Below are 18,071 nucleotides of genomic sequence, written 5' to 3' on the forward strand. Positions count from 1 at the left end.
ACAGGAAGGGGAACATCACATACCGGGTCCTATTGTGGGAAGCGGGGAGGGAGGAGGGATAGCATTAGGAGATATACCTAATGTAAATGACGATTTGGGTGCAGCACACCAACATGGCACATGTATACATATGTAACAAACCTGCACGTTGTGCACATGTATCCTAGAACTTAAAGTATAATAATAAAAAAAGATAAATACCAAGAAAATAATGAACACCTATATTTTACCTAATGGTTTTTATTTATATGAGAATAATATGATATGGAAATATAATGCAATGTTGACTAAAATATAATAAAAATAGGTGGACAAAAATGCCAAAATGAAAAATAAAAACAAAAAAACATTTTAAACTTAAATTTTCATATCAAGCCACACACAAGAAAGCAAGAGTACAAAATAAAAACATTTAAAAGTAACCCAGAGTATTTCCCACTCATTTATTCTTAATAAAAATGTTACATGAGAAAAGTAAGTTCCTTAAGTAATTTAATTTTTTAAAAAATTACTTAAGAAAAGTAAGGACAGTAAGGAATAAAAATGGAAAAAAAAGTGCCATAAAAAGAGGATGTCTTCAGGTACAAGAAGAATGATAGCCGATTATAACTATAAAAACATTAGAGAATTTACTGGACCTTTGTGTTTGAGACATTCTTTTTTGGGTTCCGGGGACTTAGTGACAAGTATGTATTTCCTCGTCTAGGTACTTAGTCTCATTTCTTTATTCTTTATTAAATTGCATTTATTAATATATAACCATAATACACTAAATTCTGTTTTTATTATAAAATATTTCAAATCACTCAACAAATTAAAATTGAACTCCTGACAGAATGCTGAGTCAATAAAACTTAAGAATATAAAATATAGATGTAGCTGTTCCAGTTACCTATTGTTGACCCAGAGCCTGATAGCTTAAAACAACAAAAATCGTGTTATTATCTCTCATAGTTCTGGGTTGACCAGGTTCTGCTAGGTGTTCTCAAGCTGGGTGTCTCATGTGGTTACAGCCAGATGATGATGGGGACAATAGTCATTTCCAAGGCTTTCTTGTGAGTCTGGTGCTGGATCTGGCTGTCAGCTGGAGCCTCAACTAGGTCTATTGGCTAGAACACCTAAACATAGCCTGTACTTGTGATCTGGGTTTCCTCAGAGCATGCTGGCTGTATTTCAAGAATAAGCATCCCCACAGAACCAGGAGAAAACTGGTTGTCTTATATGACCTACCGTTGGAAGTCAAGTAGCAACACTTCTACTGTTTCCACAGTCTGTGAGAGTCAAAGGGAGGGAAAAAACATCTCACATCTTGGTGAGTGGAAAGTCAGCATCATGCTGTAAGATGAGAGGTGGGAGATCTTAATGAGGCTATCTCAGAAAATACAATCTGCCACAATCACCAATATGAGGGATGTGAGTAAGTGGAGAAATGGAGTTTTGGTAAATTTCTCATCTTTTATAGTAGCTAAGCAATAGGTACATTCTACATCAAAATAGACAAGTAAAAGCATATTATTGGAAGTCATAAGTCTAGCATTGGAAGATGTAATAAGCAAGATTTGCCAGTCCTGAAGTTAGAGAATTTGGTAGTGCAGTTATTTTTTTAAAAAAACTCTGGGCCAGTATTACTCTGTAATAATGTTGTACTAACTTTTACTTAGATATATAATAGAATATATTAATAACAAATTATGTGAACTTTATTGGTATAATACAATTTTGTAAAACAAAGTCAAAAAGTGTAAGTTCAAATATTCAACAATTATTTATTTCATCTCAAAAATAAATAGTCACTGGGCAGCAACTGATTACACGGCATTATATTAAAGTCAAGTGATTTTAGGTATAGGCAGCTGGAAGTTAAAGTTAACATTTATTTGGCCTAATTTCTGAGTTTTTCAATGGGAGACTATCTAAGAGGAGATACAAAGCAGATGCCTGCTTTGCCAGCTTCACACAATTTTTTCGGTTGTAAAACAATTGTAGGCAGAATTCTAAAGATGTCCCCACAAGAGTCTCAACCTGGGTTAATCATACACTAATGTAGAGATTGTCGTTAAGATAGAATTCTGCTTGCTAGTCAGGTGACTTTAAGATAAAGAGATTATCATGGAATATCTGAGTGCACCTAATGCAATCACATCGATATGGTTTGGCTGTGTTCCCACCCAAATCTCATCTTGAATTGTAGCTCCCATAGTTCCTACATATAGTGGGAGAGACCCAGTGGGAGGCAGTTGAATCATGGGGGTAGATCTGTCCCATAATGTTCTCATGATAGTGAATAAGTCTCAAAAGATCTGATGGTTTTATAAAGAGGAGTTCTATTGCACAAGCTCTCTTGCCTGTCACCGTGTAAGACGTGCCTTCCTCTTTCACCTTCTGCCATGATTTTGAGGCCTCCCCAGCCATGTGAAACTGTGAGTCCCTTAAACCTCTTTTTCTTTATAAATTACCCAGGCTCAAGTATGTCTTTATTAGTATCATGAGAACAGACTAATACACACATGAACTCTTAGAAGCAGGAAATGAAAATAGCAGAGCCAGACAGAGATGCAGCAGAAAAGGAAGGCTAGAGAGGTGAGGCAGGAGGGGAGACTGAACTGTGAAAAATGGAGGAAGTTGGGCACAAGCCAGAAAATGTGGGCAGCCACTAGTAACTGAGAATAATTGTCAGCCAACAACCAGCAAGACATAGGAACCTCAGTCCTACAACCACAAGGAAATGTATTCTGCCAACAACCTGAATGAACCTGGAAGCATATTATTTCCTAGAGCCTCCTGGTAAAAGCCTATCCTGCTGACACTTTGACTGCAGCCTTGTAAAACTCAGAGAAACCAGTTGGGCCAACTTAGATTTCCAGTTTATGAACTTAGAGATAAGTATCTTGTGTTGTTTTAAGCCAGAGTTTGTGGTAGTTTGTTATGGCAACAATAGAAAACTCATACAAACACTAGAACAAAAATCAAGGTCTTCTGACACCTTGTTTTTTTCTCCTTCAAATGGACAAAAGCTAAAAGAGACTGTCTCTTCTCTCAAATTGTTTATAATTTAATTTGCTTGGGGAAAAAAATGTACACTGAAAAGAAAATATCTGAGGCAGTCCAAACTGGCAGTCCTTTATATGACAGATGTTCTATAGGCCACCCCTCAGTAAGTTTCTTAACACCAGCCTGGGACAATAGCTTGCATATTAGACCACTGTTCCAAAGCCTTCCCTGTTTTGCTTCTAATTTCCCTGCCAGTTTCTATGCCTCTCCTTTCTGATATGTTTTCTGGACTCTTGATTTGGACTTATCTCTAAAGCTCACTAAACTCTGTTTCTAGCTCAATTATTGATTCCTTAAACTTCTCTTATTTCAGTAGCCGCCACAGCTTTTGGTAAACACTTGTTCTCTCTGCCTATCCTCTGGAATTCACTGAATGACCCACTCCCTTTCCCAAGTGTGACTATTTGGCCCAAGCACCAAGTTTGATTAAAACTTCATTTTTGCTATTGTGAATAGTGCCGCAATAAACATACGTGTGCATGTGTCTTTATAGCAGCATGATTTATAATCTTTTGGGTATATACCCAGTAATGGGATGGCTGGGTCATATGGTACATCTAGTTCTAGATCCTTGAGGAATCGCCATACTGTTTTCCATAATGGTTGAACTAGTTTACAATCCCACCAACAGTGTAAAAGTGTTCCTATTTCTCCACATCCTCTCCAGCACCTGACAAGTTGATGGGTGCAGCACACCAACATGGCACACACAAGTATACATATGTAACAAACCTGCACGTTATACACATGTACCCTAGAACTTAAAGTATAATAATAAATAAATAAATAAATAAAAATAATGTTTTTGAGATTCATCTATTTTGTTGCGTGAATCTGTAATTTGTTTGTTTGTTTGTTTTTATTGTGGAGTAGTGATCCATTGTGTGATAAGACATTTTGCTTATCTATTCTCTGGTTGATAAAAAGGATAAAGGATGTGTTTCAGGTAGGGCAATATTTTGGTGGTATGCTGATTGTATAACAACTATGTTGTAGATTTTCTGTTGCAGTGAAGTAGGAATACAGTATATTTCTGTTTAAACAGGAATAATAATTTAATTGGTTGTGTAGGTGAAACTGTAGTAGGAAAGTCTTTCCTAATGAAGGCTTTTATGGGATCTGAAAATTTAGATACTTTTCTTGCTTAATTGTTCAAAAGTTGGCTGTGAGACTGTGCAAGTAGGTTACTGCCTTTATTAGAACTGTTATAAAAGATGGCTATTTTAAGCAAATAGAACAATCACCTGTAATGTTTATGCCCTCAACAGATGAAACGCCCAAGGGAAAGGAATTCAAATTCATTTTCTTTATTACTTAAGCATTTTCTGAGAAGAGCATCAGTTCAAAGCTTAAGGAAAAATGAAAATAAGTAATACTTAGCTCAGTTTATATATTTTGTTTTTATTACACTCAGTTTATGAATGTGGAATAAAGATAGTGTGATGTGGCACTGCCACTAATTTATTAGTGAAAACATTCTTGTTTGCTCAGGTATGAAAACATTCTTGGTGTCTCAATTTTTTCATCTGTAGGATTCCATAACATGCCTATTTTGCTCATCTCATATGATGGTTCTGATAACATTTTCAAATAGTTACTTTCAAATTATGTAGACACAACATTAAGTAAACATTAGCTTACATTTAATTTTTTTTTATTTTTATAAAATTTCATTTTCTATACACTAACATATGCAGCACAGTGGTGGAAATGGTTTTGTCACATTGGGAACACATTTTAATACTTCAAATATAATGAAGTTTGTAGTGTAAATATGGTTCTAAAAGGTTTAATATTAATTAGTTTAGTTAATTGCACTTGAGACATAGTTGCAAAATAATAACTCTTTCTACACTATATTAAAAATAAATGAGAAAAGTCTGTAAACTGCTTGACTTTGTATTCTTAGAGAAAGGCATCGACACAAGATGATAATTTTAATGTTCTGAAAGAATGTATCCATTCATTTATCCAGTGAATTTTTGAGCACCTATAATGAACCTGACATTGTTGTAGACACTGGGGATACTGCAGGGAATAAAACAGACAATAGTTGCTGCCTTCACTGTGCTTCCAGAATAATGTGTTTGTCTTATTCTCCTTAATTGTAATTTTAGATCAATTTTTAAATTTATTTTTTCCTTCTTTTTTGAAGTAAAGTTTTTAAAATTGATACATAATAGATGCATGTATTTTGAGGTACATGTGATATTTAGATACATTCATATAAATATAAAGATTAAATCAGTGTAATTGGGATAGCCATTACCTTAAGTTTTGGCTTTACTTTATGCTAGGAAGGTTCAATTTCTTGTCTTCTAGCTATTTTGAAATGTACAACATATTATTGTTAACTATAGGCATGCTTCTTGTCTATCAAACACTGTATTATATTTAATACTATAAAGATAGATGTTTAGACCATTGTGACAGAACAGTATGTGGCCAAATGTATGTGTCCCAGTCAATCTGCATGAGTTCACCGAGCCATTAATGATTTTTATTCACTTAGGGAAGTCGATGCTTTTGGTCCTATCTCTAAATATAGTCCTATGTATAGTAAAAGCCTAATTAATCAGTCCAATAAAACAATTGAACACATAGTAAATTTGGCTTTAGTCCTTATCTTTTAAAGTGTTTTCCTTACTTTGTTAATCATACAAGTTTTATAAAAATGTTTCCAGTTTCTTAAAGGAAGAGATTTTATTTTCCAATTGACTTTGGTTCAGAGAACAAAGTCCAATAAAGACAAGCCATGTAGATAGCCAAATTGGATAGATAAACTGGCACATATACACCATGGAATACTATGCAGCCATAAAAAAGGATGAGTTTGTGTCCTTTGTAGGGACATGGATGCAGCTGGAAACCATAATTCTTAGCAAACTATCAAAAGAACAGAAAACCAAACACTGCATGTTCTCACTCATAGGTGGGAACTGAACAATGAGATCACTTGGACTCGGAAAGGGGAACATCACACACCGGGGCCTATCATGGGGAGGGGGGAGGGGGGGATTGCATTGGGAGTTATACCTGATGTAAATGACGAGTTGATGGGTGCTGACGAGTTGATGGATGCAGCACACCAACATGGCACAAGTATACATATGTAACAAACCTGCATGTTATGCACATGTACCCTAGAACTTAAAGTATAATAATAATAAAAAAAATACAATAAAAAAAAAGATAAACTGAAAATTCTCAGTGGGACTTGAATTATCTTGCTGACACTATGAATAAAATATAAGAATGTAAGAAATGTTATATTCAATTAAATTAATTGTCCATGGAGCATGATAGTTTATGGAAAAGCATAATATTTTCTCTCCACAACATTGATCTATCTTGAACATCAATTATATTCCCTTAGTAATACACTACATATCAATGCTCTCCAAATCAATTTCCTCAAAGACTTTTTGATCTTATTTCTGTTTTCAGTCACTACTATCTTTTTGGCAATGAGTTTATTACCACTTGTGTATACTTCATTTGCATATGTAAGTAAGTGCATAAATTTTACTTTTCAAAGTACCCATTAGAGTATACTATAATTTGAAATACAGGCTTGATATGGTTTGGCTTTTTGTCCCCACCCAAATCTCATCTCAAATTGTAATTCCCAGGTGTTGAGGGAGGGACTTGGTGGGAGGTGATTGGATCATGGGGGCTGTTTCCCCCATGTTGTTTTCATGATAGAGAGTTCTCGTAAGATCTTTTGGTATTATAAGTGGCAGTTTCCCCTGCTCTCTCTCTCTCATGCCACAAAGGAAAGACTTCCCTTGTTTCCCCTTTGCCTTCTGCCATGATTGTATTTCTTTATAGCAGTGTGAGAAGGGACTAAAACAGGAAATTGGCATCACAGAGGCAGAAAGTGGGGCACCACTATAAAGATAACCTGAAAATGCGAAAGCAACTTTTGATCTGGTTAACAGGCAGAGTTTGGAATAGTTTGGAGGGATTAGAAGAAGACATGGGAGGAAGGAAGATGTGGGAAAGTTTGAAACTTTCTAGAGTCTTGTTGAATCATTTTGACCAAAATGCTGATAGTGGTATGGACAATGAAGTCCAGGCAGAGGTGGTCTCAGATGCAGATGAATAACTTATTGGGAAATGGAGCAAAGCTCACTCTTGATATGCTTTAGCAAAGAGACTGGCAGCATTTTGCGCCTGCCCTAGAGATCTGTGGAACTTTGAACTTGGCGGGATGATTTAGGATCTCTGGCAGAAGAAATTTCTAAGCAACGATGCATTCAAGAGGTGACCTGAAAGTGTAGTTATATGTATTCCCAAATAATATAGCTTGAAACTGGAACTTTAAAACAGAAGCAGAGCATAGAAGTTTGGAAAATTTGTACCCTGACCTTTTGATAGAAAATAAAACCCCATTTTCTTGGGAGAAATTTAAGCCAGCTTCAGAAATTTGCATAAGTAATGAGGAGCTGAATGTTAATCACCAAGGCAATGCGGAAATGTCTCCAGGGCATGTCAGAGATCTTCAAGGCAGATCCTCCTATCACAGGCCCAGAGGCCTAGGAGAGATAAATGGTTTCATGGGCTAGGTCCAGGGCCTCATTGCTCTGTGAAGCCCTGGGACTTGGTGCCCTGAATGCCATTTGATCCAGCCCCAGCTGTGGCTGAAAAGGGTCAAGGTACAACTTGGGTCATTGCTTCAGGGGCTGCAAGTCCCAAGCCTTGGAAGCTTCCATGTGGTGTTGAGCCTAAAGGTGCACAGGAGTCAAAAATTGAGGCTTAGGAACCTCCGCCTAGATTTCAGAGGATGTATGTAAATGCCTGGATGTCCAGGCAGAAGTCTGTTGCAGGAGCAGAGCCCTCATGGGGAACATCTGCAAGGACAATGCAGAAGGGAGATGTGGGGTTGGAGCCTCACACAGAGTCCCCACTGGGGCACTGCCTGGTGGAGCTGTGAGAAAAGACCCACCATGCTCCAGATTCCATAATGGTACATCCACTGACAGCTTGCACTGTGTGTCTGGAAAAGCCACGGGCACTCAATGCGAGTAAACAAAAGAGCTGCCCAAGGCTATGGGAGTCCACCCCTTGCATCAGCATTCCCTGGATGTGAGACATGTGAGACATGGAGTCAAATGAGATTATTTTGGAGCTTTAAGATTTAATGACTGCCCTGTTGGCTTTCTGACTTGCATGAGGCCTATGGTCTCTTTGTTTGGGGTAATTTCTTCCATTTGGAATGGTAACATTTACTTCATGCCTGTACAGCCATTGTGTCTTGGATGTAACTAACTTGCTTTCTATTTTACTGGCTCATAGGTGGGAGGGACATGCCTTGTCTCAGATGAGACTTTGGACTTGGACTTTTGGGTTAATGCTGGAATGAGTTAAGATTGTGGGGGATTGTTGGGAAGGCATGATTGGTTTTGAAATGTGAATGGGACTTGAGATTTGAGAGGGGCCAGGGTTGAAATGACATGGTTTGGCTTTGTGTCCCCATCCAAATCTCATCTCAAATTTTAGTCCCTAGGTGTTGAGGAAGGGACTTGATGGGAGGTGATTAGATCATGGAAGCAGTTTCCCCCATGCTGTTCTCATGATAGGTGAGTGAGTTCTCATGAGTTCTGATGGTTTCATAAGTGGCAGTTTCCCCTGCTCTTTTGCCACTGTGGGAAGATGTCTCTTGCTCCCCCTTCACCCTTTGCCATGATTATGTTTCTTTATAGCAGTGTAAGAAATACCTAATACAAGGCTTAATTCATCCTGTTATTTCTTTTATCTTATTCTTGCTCACTTCTTGTCTCTCCCATTTGAAGAGTTTAAATTTCTAGCTGATTTTATGTGGAAAACTTTATATCCTTTTGCTCTTTTATAGCCTAGACTCATTCTTCTATGAAATACTTTATGATGGAAAGCAACAATAATTACACATACATTCATAAGGAGGGTGACCACAGTTTTGTTGATGGATATTATTGACCTTATTACCATATAAGGATGATGAGCATTCTGTTGTTCTTATTGTTACAGCAGCACATTAAATCATTGTTTTGAGATAACAGTTCAGATATTGTTTTGATCTTGATCTCCACTAAACTGTGTATTAAATAGATTTCCAAAACCCAAATACCAATAACACTTTTTTATCCTGCTACAAATCACATACTAGATTAGATATTCTTTTGGTTTTGATCTTGATCTCCACCACATTGTGTATAGATTTCCCAAACCTAAAGACTGATAACACTTTTTTACCCTGCTACAGATCACATACTGATTGTAATGTGATTTCATACTAATACTGAATATACATACTAACAATATTTCTGGATTGTTGAACCTTTAGCATTCTTTGAACTCTTACAGATTAGTGTATTTACCTGTATTTGCTAGTTTGTATGTAGCTCATTGTTGTAGTAATCCCCTTCAATCCTACTGACAGAACCATCCCTTAGATGTCTGCACATGTATTAGACCCTACCTCCTATGTAAAGTCTTCATTTATAGAAAGAGAAAGTATATATGGGTGATCTTGTCTTCTTCTGTCTCAATGCCTCCTTCTTTTCTTGTTTTTGTCCTGGTACCTTCTATAGTTAACTCTTAAATCATTATCAATAAGTTTAATTGATCATTTCAACTTTATACATTTGAATTTTTTTCTTTTAATATGTAATTTTTGTATATGCATGCATCTGGCATGATATAATCCTCAAATTCATCCTCTTTAAAATGATTAGTTTCAGCCAACCTGAATGTGTAGTTTTTACTTGGACTGTAAAATGAATTTGAGAACCAATAAATCTGAACATTTAATTATTCCTTCAGTACAGCAATGCGATATATTAAAGATATTCAGCTTTAAGAGCACATATTGAAACTAAATGTGGACTTCAGAGACATTACTTTCTCTAATGCTGAAAATCATAATTAAGGGTTTATATATGCACAGAAATCTTTGTACATTCAGAGATTGTATCTATGAAATATTATAGGAAAATAATGTTTAGAACTTATCACACTCTAATGGAATTATCTAAAATTGAACTTGAGTGGCTACTAGAGGAAGTCAGATGCTATGGGATACTGTACATACCTGTGACTTGCTGTTCTTAGAACAGACATATTCCTAGGGTAGAGGCAGAGAACCATTTAGTCCCATATGTGATGATCAGAACTTACCTCTTCCCATTTTCCTTATGTAAACATGTGGCTACTTCCCGAATTGAGATCATCTAGTCTAAAAAATGTGAACGTTGTTTAGTGCATTGTTTGTGGAAAAAGAAAAAATATATTCTTTGGTCTGTCTAAAAAACATCAAGAAAACTCTGACACTTAGGGAAAAAAGATCAGAACCAGAATGAGAAAGACCTTTTGTTATTGACTAGAGTTATTGTTTTCCCTCCTAAGTTTCATGGAACACACTGAAGAGTATTTGAAACTGCCACATGTGGTTTATCCCCTCCAGTCTGACATGGCACCATTCCATAATTTAATAATGACATGAGCAAGGCGATTATAAGCTGACCCATAAGGGACCAACATAAGCTGATCTCTTTGCTCTGCAGATGACATAAATAGAAAGCTTTGAACAAGAGTAGACAGACACACTGTCACTTGCCTTTTTCCCCTGAAAAAGCCGGGTCACATTCTGCTCAGCCAACATGTTCCCAGAGGAATGTGATTTAACTTCCACTTTTCACGCAGTAAGAAGTAACACCATAGACCTGTAGGGAAGGTGATGACCGCCTGAGAGGAATTTGGATAACTGTCACTCCAGTGTTTCCATGTGACCTGACTCTCATTCTCAATTTAGTTACATCTTGACCTGAAAATACATCCACAATATTACTCTCTTCATTTGACATACCTTAATTCATAATGGGCATGCCTATCCTTATTCTTCTCCCACCCTATGCAGCCTCTTCCTGATTTCCCTTGCAATCTACTAATAGAGCCTTTCTTTAGATGTCTATACATGTATTTAGACTCTGTTTCCCTCTGTAGGGACTTTACTTGCAGAGAGAGAAAATATATTTGAGTCCCTGAGATATATACAAAGATATCTACCCCAAAGCAGCTTAGGCAGTTCTTCACTTCTTTGGCCAGATTGTCTGACTGTTCACATATCTGGCAGCTTCTATACGACCCCTCATATAGTAAAGGAATTAATATTCCCCACTTTCCCCTAGCTTGTCTCCCCTCCTCCCTCTATCAAACGACTGATTTTTATGCATGAGATAATAGACAAGCCTTGGGTGACCTGTTTTTTTTTCTTTCTTTCTTTCTTCCCTCCCCCTCTTTTTCCCTTGCGGTAAAATAGTGCTGAAGAAAGAGGGCACTAGTGTACAGCCCAGATCGCATCTTTGCACCGTCTGGATTAGAGCTGAGGCGTCTGCAAGCGGAGGGTGGCCACGGTTCTCTGGCCCCGGGACCATAGCACTGTCTACCCCGACTCAGGTACTCAGGTAAGTCTCAAGTCCATGTCCTCCAAACAGACTCAGGTGAGCGGACACTTCTTCGGGTGAAACCAACCCGCAACGGCAGACAAAGTCCCAGTCTATCAGATTTCCCTCCGGGTCCCAGGCGCATTCTCGCTTATGTATTTCTTTTCGTCCTGTATCCTCAGGAAGGGTCGGGACCCATGGGTGCCTGGGTTGTCTTTCTCCTTTTTCTGCCTCACCTCCTGTGCCCCCCTCGCCCGCTCCCATAGCCACCTTTTCGTCGGCTCTCACCTTGAGAAAGGGAGCAGGGGAGGAACGGGAGAGGGAGCCAACTTCAGCCCCCCGCAGGGGGCTGAGATTTGGCGCCTCTGTCCTCAAGCGGGTGGGTTTGGATAAATATACCTGCAGAAGCGGTGCAAGGTGACGAGAATGAGGGCGGAGGGGCGGTGGGGACTCGAGTGGAGGGATGTGTGTGTGTGTGTGTATGTGTGTATGGGTAAAAAACGCAGAGGAGGGAGGTTGAAAGAGCAAAGCGGGTCAGGGAATTGCAACTCACTGGTCAAAGCGTCCCTTGCAGGCCCTGCCAGGGAATAGCTGGCTGGACCGAGCACTGTCCAGGGTCCTGAAGGCGGCACGTCTCAGGCTGCTGCGGCGAGAGCAACCCGGAAGCTCCCCTCCGTTCCCTTTCTGGCAACTATGCAAACCCCAAAGGTCCGGATTTAGGAGAGCGCAGGACCCCCTCTAACCCGTCCACCCACCGCGGGAAACAAGTTACCTTATCTGCACCCCTTCTTCTTGAACATACACAGCAAGCCTGATTTCTTAGGGGGGAAACATACCAAACTCCTCCATACGGAGACTTTACCAGGCGTTGCCTTAGTAACTAATATGGATTTTCTTCAAGCTGGCAAATTAAATCTACAGTTGATTGTATGTCAGGATTTCTTCAACCCCTCAAAATTAAAGTAAAAGGTGCATCCCTTGTTTACGTTTATTTTAAAGTCGCACTTCCACCTTTACAATCAGTTTCCAAATTTTCTTCTGGAAAAAAAGTTGATCTTTTCCAATCCGGAAAGTTATCTTGGGTTGAAGGACCTAGCTCCTCCCCTCCTCTCTGCTCACCTTCCCCACCGCCCTCCAAGTAAGAAGGCATGATAGGTTTTAGGGGACCAGGAACAGACTTAAGGCTGGAGGAGCGGGCGAGTTGGTGGGGCTCTGCGCCGCCGGGACCGGTGAGGACGGAGGGGATAGGACACCCCGCCTTCCTCAGTGACCACAGCTGCGTTCCAAGCTGTTCCTGCAGCCGATATCAGGATGTGCCGAAATGAAACGGTCAAGGCAACTGTTAACATCACGGACCCCAGAGTTTTAACACAGGTCCTCTGATGACAAGGCCGTGATTTTTCTCTGTCTTTTGTCAGCAGCATCCAGCTCACCGCTGCCAACACGACTTCTGCTGTACTCTTGATCAATTTACCTTGATGCACCGGTGAAGAACGGGGATTCGAATTTCCCTACAAACGCCTCCAGCTTGTAGAGGCGGTCGTGGAGGACCTAGAGGAGGAGACGAAGGGGAAGGAGGCGGTGGTGGAGGAGGCAAAGGCCTTGGACGACCATTGTTGGCGAGGGGCACCACTCTGGGAGAGGCGGCACTGGGCATCTCGGGGGTGAGCGCTGGGAGCCTGCAGCGGGACCAGCGTGAGAACGCGGCTGGCAGGCTGTGGACCGCGTCCTCACCACCATGGTCGGGCTCCTCTTGGTTTTTTTCCCAGCGATATTTTTGGAAGTGTCCCTTCTCCCCAGAAGCCCCGGCAGGAAAGTGTTGCTGGCGGGAGCGTCGTCTCAGCGCTCGGTGGCCAGAATGGACGGAGATGTCATCATTGGAGCCCTCTTCTCAGTCCATCACCAACCTCCGGCCGAGAAAGTGCCCGAGAGGAAGTGTGGGGAGATCAGGGAGCAGTATGGTATCCAGAGGGTGGAGGCCATGTTCCACACGTTGGATAAGATCAACGCGGACCCAGTCCTCCTGCCCAACATCACCCTGGGCAGTGAGATCCGGGACTCCTGCTGGCACTCTTCCGTGGCTCTGGAACAGAGCATTGAGTTCATTAGGGACTCTCTGATTTCCATTCGAGATGAGAAGGATGGGTTCAACCGGTGCCTACCTGACGGCCAGTCCCTCCCCCCCGGCAGGACTAAGAAGCCCATTGCGGGAGTGATCGGTCCTGGCTCCAGCTCTGTAGCCATTCAAGTGCAGAACCTGCTCCAGCTCTTCGACATCCCGCAGATCGCTTATTCAGCCACAAGCATCGACCTGAGTGACAAAACTTTGTACAAATACTTCCTGAGGGTTGTCCCTTCTGACACTTTGCAGGCAAGGGCCATGCTTGACATAGTCAAACGTTACAATTGGACCTATGTCTCTGCAGTCCACACCGAAGGTAGGCATTATATTTGGGAAAGAAGGGTACTGAGAAAGCCAGGGCATTGCACTATGTGTCCCTGGGATCATAGTATTGTTCCTGTTTATTTCTAGCACTGTGGAGAAAGGAGTTTACCGTTCTCAGTACTGCCCACCCATTTCCTTACAATTATAGTGTAAGAAAATTGTACCCCACAGAATATCTGAGGATAGTAGGAGCTGAAAGGTATCAAACTTTCCATGCAAAGTGTCCAGCAGTAGATTTGACTTGGATACTTGTTTGCCCTCATATTTTGAGTTTGTTTTTGGAAGGCTTATTTGTCCAAGGTGTTATATTGCCCTTCAGTGACCGGCTATGACTTTCCAGGTGTAAGGAGTTAATTCAGTGTGAGTGACTGGCAAAAAGAAGTTACTGTTCCACAAATTGGACTTCAAGGCTTTATCTTTCTTAAACAGTTGAAGGTGTTTTGTCCTCTTGTACCCCTTCTTACATATCAAAAACTTTCCTGTGAATATAGGATTAATGCAGTCATCTCCCTCAGTATATCAGAAACTTATATTTTTATTTCTGGAGTACCTTAGTTACAAAGAAAAAGTAAGTAATTTAAGTCATGTATTTTCTTCTTACTTGATAGACTAAAATTGTCCAGATTCCCTCACTCTCCCAAGAATTATCCTGTTTTATGAGAAATAACACTGGTGACCAGTTGGATTTGAGTTTTTGTTTCTAGTCTTTTTCTTCTAACACAATGAACTTACATATTAGAATTAAAGTTAGATCAGTTATAAAGTACTAATGAATGGATAGCAGATATTAGGTTTATGATGTCTTTCTAAAATGCAATAAATTAACCTAAGATTAAAAGCTTTGATTTTTCCAGAAACTTATGGATGTGAATATTCAAAAATTTTTGTATATAAAGATTTTCTACACTCTCTTCAGCTTAGATTATATACATTTTTTAATAAAAGGGGATTTCTGAGCTCAGCTACTTTTAATTCTCCCAGTAGGTTTATGAAAAAACTGAGGCCCTGGTTATAAATTAACATCTAGGACAATTCACATGTATAAGATTGTCTGGCATAAGAAGACAATCTTGCTGGTATTTCTGCATTCATATTTCTTCAAGTCAAATGATTTTCAAGAAGCCATAGACATAGCTCCACGTTCTTTTAATATTTCCACAATGTTCAGTTACTGGTGTGAGGTTTGATTATAGAAATTGGCAGCATCCATAGTGAAGTGATTATATGGTTATCATTAATGAAAACATACTTTATAAAGGGAACAGAATTCTCAGAACAAACATAAATGATATAGAATTACACATTATATTTTCAGATTTTGCTTTTGGAAAAAATCTATCCGCTGTGATATAACTTTGTAACAACTGACTTATGCTTCTGAAGCTTGATTTTTAATCATGAACTACATACTTCTTTTTGAACAAAAATTCATTACTTTTTAAAGACACAAGCTTAAGTTCAGATGTTAATTCCTTATATTTTAATATTTAACTTTACTACATGTTAATGTTTAGCATAGTTTCCTTTAGTGCTTGCTTACATGAAACATCCTGAAAGAACAAGTTAAAAATGTGTTAAATATCATCATTGGATAGATCCAAAGATGATGGCAAAGAGAATGGCAAAATCTAGATTGAATGTGATTTATTTAAATATTTAATAATATTTCCCCCATTGAGCTAGATAATTGATTATTGATATTAGAAGTCTAAATTATTTCTTCTGGAAGAAGCAATATTTCATCATTTTTAAACAGTATTTTCATTTTCCATAATTTTGTTATAAGATTATTTTATTTGGTGAGAGGTGGCTAATAGTGGGTTGCTTTCTGAGAAGTAGAATTATGTTTTTGGAAAATTAATTGAACTTGTTTTCACTAATTTTGCTGAGAAAGGACTAATATTACAATTTTGCCCATGTGTTAGTTTGGATTACTATGTTTCCTTTCTGCCTTCTGATTGGTGTGGTATGGCAAAGACAATGTCTCTGTACTATTCTAGTGATTGATTCCAGACTACGTTGTGTTCACACAACAGCATCATAGCAATATGTGGTGTTTATTTTATTACCAAACAATTACATCATTCACCTTGCCATTCATATATAATACCTTGTTTCTTCTCAAAGGGAATTAGTTACTTCTCTTATTAAATGTAACATCTGTAAAAACTAAATTGCATTTATTTCCTTCTATCTGGAATGGAATTTTGTGTAAGCTCCCGCTGAAGATTCATTTTTCCTGAGGCTTTGCCCTCCTGCTTCTCAGGGCCCCATAGTGTACTGGCCTACAGGCACTTTCTTGGATCATTTAGTAATTTTCCTGCTTTCAGACTGATGGGGTTGCCTACTGGTGACAGTTCCCTGTCAAATAGCAGTGAAGACTACATATCAGGGTTGTCTCTGTCATCTGAGCACTATTCAGCAAGGAAACCAGTTTGTCTGGATATTGGCAACGTAGGGCTTAGAATTTCCAGGGCCTCCCATGACCTTTACCTCTCCTTTCCAAATCAACCATTCCCTAATCAATTCATTATCATTGTTTCTTGTATTAGAAGTTAACCAAGTATAGTTAATATGAAAAGCACTGACTGGACTAGTGTACCTTCATTTCTGTAGTTAATTGTGAGATTACTTTGAAATCATATTGTTTTTGAATGGCAAGTTGATTTCATATTACTGTATTTTACATTTAAGCTAAACTTGGAGATATTTTCTCTTTTGTTTTGTATTTTAACCAGTACAGTTTAGTTTTTATATTCTTTTACATTCTTTTCAATCTTTTATTGTATTATTTGTACTACACTTGAAACATGACAATTATCAATTTACATAAAATAAAAGAAAATCAGTACACATAAAGTTACCTGCAATGCAATAGACTCTCCAGAAATTGTTCATGATTGGCTCTGGAGGGAAATGTTAAGATGGGTCTGTCAAGAGGGAAGCAAGATATTGGAGTAATGGAGCCTTATCCACAAATACAATTTGAATGTGCTTTGGAGCAAGTTGCCCACCTGGAATGTGAGTCTTTAAACATGCTAAGTGTATAATACAGAAATAGCCTACCGCTGATAAGAATATCTCAGCCAAGTACATTGTATTTTATTCTTCTGATAAAATGTAGATTCCCTATCACAAAGCAAATTTATCATTTCAAACGATTTTTGACAACAGTACTTAAAAATAACTGTAGTTAATAAAATTCCAAGCATTGAACAAGTCCAATAAAAATGTTCTTTGAGTTTGTAGCTATAAGATTTTTTTTTGAGTGGATAAATTTTCATTTGTTACATTTATTTATTTATTTATTTATTTATTTATTTATTTATTTATTATTTTGTCTCAGATACTTAGATAAGTTTTGATATAGTAATGAATTTAGTGATGCTGCTTCCCTTATTAAAATATCCACTTTAAGGTAAACTTTTCTTTCCAGTTAGATTTTCATGTTGGTGCAACATTTTTTTTACATTTGCTTACATTTTATATAAAATTGTCCTTTTTGAGCTTCTTTCCAAGATCTGATTTTTTGCTTTTGAAGTACTTTTATAGTTGCTATAAAACAATTAAAAAGTCTAATGACATCAGAAAAAAGTCCTCCTAAGTCATAAATACATACTTTGGTTAATACAATTACCTTTAATAATTTCATATCTACTAAATATCATATTTCCTATGTAACAGCAACTTTCTCTATATCTTTCTTGTCTTGATTGAAGCAACCTACTTCAAAGGAAATTATCTTAATACATTGCTCTTTTGATCATATAGTAAGAAATAGGACTGTCTTGAAAGGTTATTCAGACCAACTAGTAAAAGATGCTTAGAACATCACATTACATGCTTGCCCACGTTCAAAGCTTTCTAATTGTGATTAGGGTTTCTAATTAGAGTAGGAGTATACAGGAGTTAAATTGAGAACAGAATTTCACCTGCCTTTTAGTCAGTTCTTCTATATAATGACCTAAAACATATTTCTTGAAGTTTCCACCAATCCTTCATTGAAGACTAGCAGTCATCCAAAACACTCAAGCTTCTTTTCCACGTGACATTTATCATCAATGAATAATCTCTCTTTTATAGTATGCCTCTCCAGTTCCTTCACTCATGCATTTCACTTTTTACTTCACTTACCATTATAGCTGACTAGA

General features: G+C 38.3%; 1 pseudogene across 2 annotated transcripts; it reads left to right on the forward strand.

Annotated features, from left to right (window-relative positions):
• Positions 1–11,027: 11,027 nt before the first annotated feature.
• Positions 11,028–17,213, forward strand: LOC116268626 (annotated as a pseudogene). Of its 2 annotated transcripts, none has more exons than XR_004181773.1 (2): positions 11,028–11,495; positions 12,893–17,213. The product of XR_004181773.1 is annotated as a metabotropic glutamate receptor 1 pseudogene, transcript variant X1 (transcript). The 2 variants fall into 2 exon arrangements; XR_004181774.1 differs by having other exon boundaries at positions 12,896–17,213.
• The last annotated feature ends 858 nt before the right edge of the window (positions 17,214–18,071 follow it).

Source organism: Papio anubis, unplaced genomic scaffold (assembly GCF_008728515.1).
Source record: "Papio anubis isolate 15944 unplaced genomic scaffold, Panubis1.0 scaffold706, whole genome shotgun sequence".
Taxonomy (NCBI): domain Eukaryota; kingdom Metazoa; phylum Chordata; class Mammalia; order Primates; family Cercopithecidae; genus Papio; species Papio anubis.